Consider the following 5,000-nt stretch of genomic DNA (forward strand, 5'->3'; position numbering starts at 1 on the left):
TGTGTGTGTGTGTGTGTGTGTGTGTGTGTGTGTGTGTGTGTGTGTGGTGCTAATGTCCTGTGATGGTATCTTCCTAGAGGTTAGACCAAACAGCCCTTCTGTGTCCGCTTCCTGTAGAACAAAGACAATAAAATATAAAACTCTATTAATACAATACAATACTGTAAAATACTATATAAATAAAATACAATACAATACTGTAAAATACTATATAAATAAAATACAATACAATACTGTAAAATACTGAATGAATACTATACAATATAATGTATATATAATAGTACATACATATAATACAATATAAGATATTCACACCATCTGACACATACACATCCCAGATTAGTGTGAAAGGTTGTGTGTGTGTGTGTGTGTGTGTGTGTGTGTGTGTGTGTGTGTGTGTGTGTGTGTGTGTGTGTGAAAGCCTGGGTTTGCAAGATACCAATAACTTCCTAACTTCCACACAAATATATATACTCCCAATAACTTCCTAACTTCCACACAAATATATATACTCACACACACACACACACACACACATGCACACACACATCTACACACATAAACACACAAACCCAGGAAGAAGCTGAACTCCAGCAAAGCCCCTTCAGGATCCAGTTTGGGCCAATAAAGCCCCCCAAGTCACATGATAGCAAAAAACTGTGTGTGTAGATGTGTGTGTGCATGTGTGTGTGTGTGTGTGTGTGAATATATATACCTATGTGTGTGTTTATGTGTGTAGATGTGTGTGTGCATGTGTGTGTGTGTGTATATATATGTGTGTGTTTATGTGTGTGTGTGTGTGTGCATGTGTGTGTGTGTGTATATATATGTGTGTGTTTATGTGTATGTGTGTGTGAGTATATATATGTGTGTGTTTATGTGTATGTGTGTGTGTGTGCATATGCGTGTGTGTGTTTATGTGTGTGTGTGTGCATGTGCGTGTGCGTGTGTGTGTGTGTGTGTGTGTGTGTGTGTGTATCAGTGAGAGGGCGGAGAAGCTCCCTGTATGACCTGTCTGCCTCCTCCCAGAGCACAGGCCGACGCCAGAGTATATATATGTGTGTGTTTATGTGTGTGTGTGTGTGTGTGTTTATGTGTGTGTGTGTTTATGTGTGTATGTGCACAGGCCTACGCCACAGACTCCATACAGTCACAGCAGTAGATTCCACATCTACACACACACACACACATTAGTATGCAGTAATAACAAAACAAACAAACAAACAAAACAAAACAAAACAGAACAAAACAAAACCAAATATCCTGCCGTCACCCACTGCCTCTACAGAGATCAGCCTGTCACAACGGGCTTTAACTGTGTGTGAACCTCCACACACACACACACACACACACACACACACACACACACACACACACACACACACACACACACACACACACACACACACACACATTGGCACGAGCGCGCTCATAGAAAAACACACACACCTGAATTCTATTCCCATGGCAACACACCTCAGTGTGTATGAGCACCTCCAGTCCACCCCCGTCCTCCCTTTGTTCTCTTTAACACACTCTCTCTCCTCTCTGTATCTCTCCATCGCTCTCTCTCTCCTCTCTGTATCTCTCCATCGCTCTCTCTCTCCTCTCTGTATCTCTCCATCGCTCTCTCTCTCTCCTCTCTGTATCTCTCCATCGCTCTCTCTCTCCTCTCTGTATCTCTCCATCGCTCTCTCTCTCTCTCCTCTCTGTATCTCTCCATCGCTCTCTCTCTCCTCTCTGTATCTCCATCGCTCTCTCTCTCCTCTCTGTATCTCTCCATCGCTCTCTCTCTCCTCTCTGTATCTCTCCATCGCTCTCTCTCTCCTCTCTGTATCTCTGTATCTCTCCATCGCTCTCTCTCTCCTCTCTGTATCTCTCCATCGCTCTCTCTCTCCTCTCTGTATCTCTGTATCTCTCCATCGCTCTCTCTCTCCTCTCTGTATCTCTCCATCTCTCTCTCTCTCTCCTCTCTGTCTCTCTCCATCGCTCTCTCTCTCCTCTCTGTATCTCTCCATCGCTCTCTCTCTCTCTCCTCTCTGTATCTCTCCATCGCTCTCTCTCTCTCCTCTCTGTATCTCTCCATCGCTCTCTCTCTCCTCTCTGTATCTCTCCATCGCTCTCTCTCTCTCTCCTCTCTGTATCTCTCCATCGCTCTCTCTCTCTCCTCTCTGTATCTCTCCATCGCTCTCTCTCTCCTCTCTGTATCTCTCCATCGCTCTCTCTCTCTCTCCTCTCTGTATCTCTCCATCGCTCTCTCTCTCCTCTCTGTATCTCTCCATCGCTCTCTCTCTCCTCTCTGTATCTCTCCATCGCTCTCTCTCTCTCTCTCCTCTGTATCTCTCCATCGCTCTCTCTGTCTCCTCTCTGTATCTCTCCATCGCTCTCTCTCTCCTCTCTGTATCTCTCCATCGCTCTCTCTCTCTCTCCTCTCTGTATCTCTCCATCGCTCTCTGTCTCCTCTCTGTATCTCTCCATCGCTCTCTCTCTCCTCTCTGTATCTCTCCATCGCTCTCTCTCTCCTTTCTGTATCTCTCCATCGCTCTCTCTCTCCTCTCTGTATCTCTCCATCGCTCTCTCTCTCCTTTCTGTATCTCTCCATCGCTCTCTGTCTCCTCTCTGTATCTCTCCATCGCTCTCTCTCTCCTCTCTGTATCTCTCCATCGCTCTCTCTCTCCTCTCTGTATCTCTCCATCGCTCTCTCTCTCCTCTCTGTATCTCTCCATCGCTCTCTCTCTCCTCTCTGTATCTCTCCATCGCTCTCTCTCTCTCCTCTCTGTATCTCTCCATCGCTCTCTCTCTCTCCTCTCTGTATCTCTCCATCGCTCTCTCTCTCCTCTCTGTATCTCTCCATCGCTCTCTCTCTCCTCTCTGTATCTCTCTCTCCTCTCTGTATCTCTCCATCGCTCTCTCTCTCTCTCCTCTCTGTATCTCTCCATCGCTCTCTCTCTCTCTCTCCTCTGTATCTCTCCATCGCTCTCTCTGTCTCCTCTCTGTATCTCTCCATCGCTCTCTCTCTCCTCTCTGTATCTCTCCATCGCTCTCTCTCTCTCTCCTCTCTGTATCTCTCCATCGCTCTCTGTCTCCTCTCTGTATCTCTCCATCGCTCTCTCTCTCCTCTCTGTATCTCTCCATCGCTCTCTCTCTCCTCTCTGTATCTCTCCATCGCTCTCTCTCTCCTTTCTGTATCTCTCCATCGCTCTCTCTCTCCTCTCTGTATCTCTCCATCGCTCTCTCTCTCCTTTCTGTATCTCTCCATCGCTCTCTGTCTCCTCTCTGTATCTCTCCATCGCTCTCTCTCTCCTCTCTGTATCTCTCCATCGCTCTCTCTTCCTCTCTGTATCTCTCCATCGCTCTCTCTCTCCTCTCTGTATCTCTCCATCGCTCTCTCTCTCTCCTCTCTGTATCTCTCCATCGCTCTCTCTCTCCTCTCTGTATCTCTCCATCGCTCTCTCTCTCCTCTCTGTATCTCTCTCTCCTCTCTGTATCTCTCCATCGCTCTCTCTCTCTCTCCTCTCTGTATCTCTCCATCGCTCTCTCTCTCTCTCTCCTCTCTGTATCTCTCCATCGCTCTCTCTCTCCTCTCTGTATCTCTCCATCGCTCTCTCTCTCCTCTCTGTATCTCTCCATCGCTCTCTCTCTCCTCTCTGTATCTCTCCATCGCTCTCTCTCTCTCCTCTCTGTATCTCTCCATCGCTCTCTCTCTCCTCTCTGTATCTCTCCATCGTTCTCTCTCTCTCCTCTCTGTATCTCTCCATCGCTCTCTCTCTCTCCTCTCTGTATCTCTCCATCGCTCTCTCTCTCTCCTCTCTGTATCTCTCCATCGTTCTCTCTCTCTCCTCTCTGTATCTCTCCATCGCTCTCTCTCTCTCCTCTCTGTATCTCTCCATCGCTCTCTCTCTCTCTCCTCTCTGTATCTCTCCATCGCTCTCTCTCTCCTCTCTGTATCTCTCCATCGCTCTCTCTCTCTCCTCTTATTTCTATCTCAATTCATCTCTGTCTGTCGCTCTCTCTTTCTCTCTCTCTTCCCTCCATCTCTCTTTCCCTCCATCTCTCTCTCTTCCCTCATCTCTCCCCTGTCTCAAACTCTCTCCCTCCATCTCTCTCTCCCTCCATCTCTCTTTCCCTCTCTCCCCTGTCTCAAACTCTCTCCCTCCATCTCTCTCTCCCTCCATCTCTCTCTCTTCCCTCATCTCTCCCCTGTCTGAAACTCTCTCCCTCCATCTCTCTCTCCCTCCATCTCTCTCTCTTCCCTCATCTCCCCTGTCTCAAACTCTCTCCCTCCATCTCTCTCTCTCTCTCTCCCTCCATCCCTCTCTCCCTCATCTCCTCGTGTTGTAGCGAAAAACCACCTCTTCAAATCTTAGAGTAAATACTCAATCAGAGTCAGAAGACCGAATGCGACAAACTGCGACAAAGTTTTATTCAATCCTGCAGACATTTCATTCAAATCGAGAGCGGTGGTCCATGGAGCAGCTCTGACTAAAAAACCCAGCGCATTAACCTTTTAAAGTCATAATTCGTCACAAACCTAAAACTTATCTAAACTGAACCAATCAGAATATTCTCTCAAAATCTTTAGCCAATCAGAATATTCTTGTTCACCTGTTGTGAGGGATCTTTTTAGGGGAATGTTCCCTCGTGAGAACATACTTGGTGTCCTTGCAAATGTTGCAAAAAAAAGCCTATTTACAGCTTTTTGGAGGCCTCGCCTGTCTTTGACTTGTCTGCATCTCTTATCTCAAGACTCCTCCATGACTGCTTGGCTGTCTCCATCGGCCTGCACCTGTAGGAAACAAGTCTCATCCCTGGGAACAGGCCTTTCTGCTTGACCTTACATGACACCCACCTCTCTCTCTCTCTCTCTTCCCTCCTCTCTTCTCTCTCTCTCTTCCCTCCTCTCTCTCTTCTCTCTCTCTTCCCTCCTCTCTTCTCTCTCTCTCTTCCTCCTCTCTCTCTCTTCCCTCCTCTCTTCTCTCTCTCTCTTCCCTCCTCTCTCT

At 47.3% G+C, this 5,000-nt stretch overlaps 2 long non-coding RNA genes across 2 annotated transcripts in view; one reads left to right on the forward strand and one right to left on the reverse strand.

The window, feature by feature from the left end:
• Positions 1-412, forward strand: part of LOC116219549 — a 6,118-nt gene extending 5,706 nt beyond the window's left edge. Inside the window, exon 3 of the long non-coding RNA XR_004163223.1 lies at positions 352-412. This is a non-coding gene — a long non-coding RNA (uncharacterized LOC116219549). The remainder of the gene's footprint in view (positions 1-351) is intronic.
• Positions 7-5,000, reverse strand: part of LOC116219552 — a 9,836-nt gene continuing 4,842 nt past the window's right edge. The window contains exon 3 of the long non-coding RNA XR_004163228.2: positions 7-111. This is a non-coding gene — a long non-coding RNA (uncharacterized LOC116219552). The remainder of the gene's footprint in view (positions 112-5,000) is intronic.

The sequence above is a fragment of the Clupea harengus genome, chromosome 25 (genome assembly GCF_900700415.2).
Source record: "Clupea harengus chromosome 25, Ch_v2.0.2, whole genome shotgun sequence".
NCBI classification, from domain to species: domain Eukaryota; kingdom Metazoa; phylum Chordata; class Actinopteri; order Clupeiformes; family Clupeidae; genus Clupea; species Clupea harengus.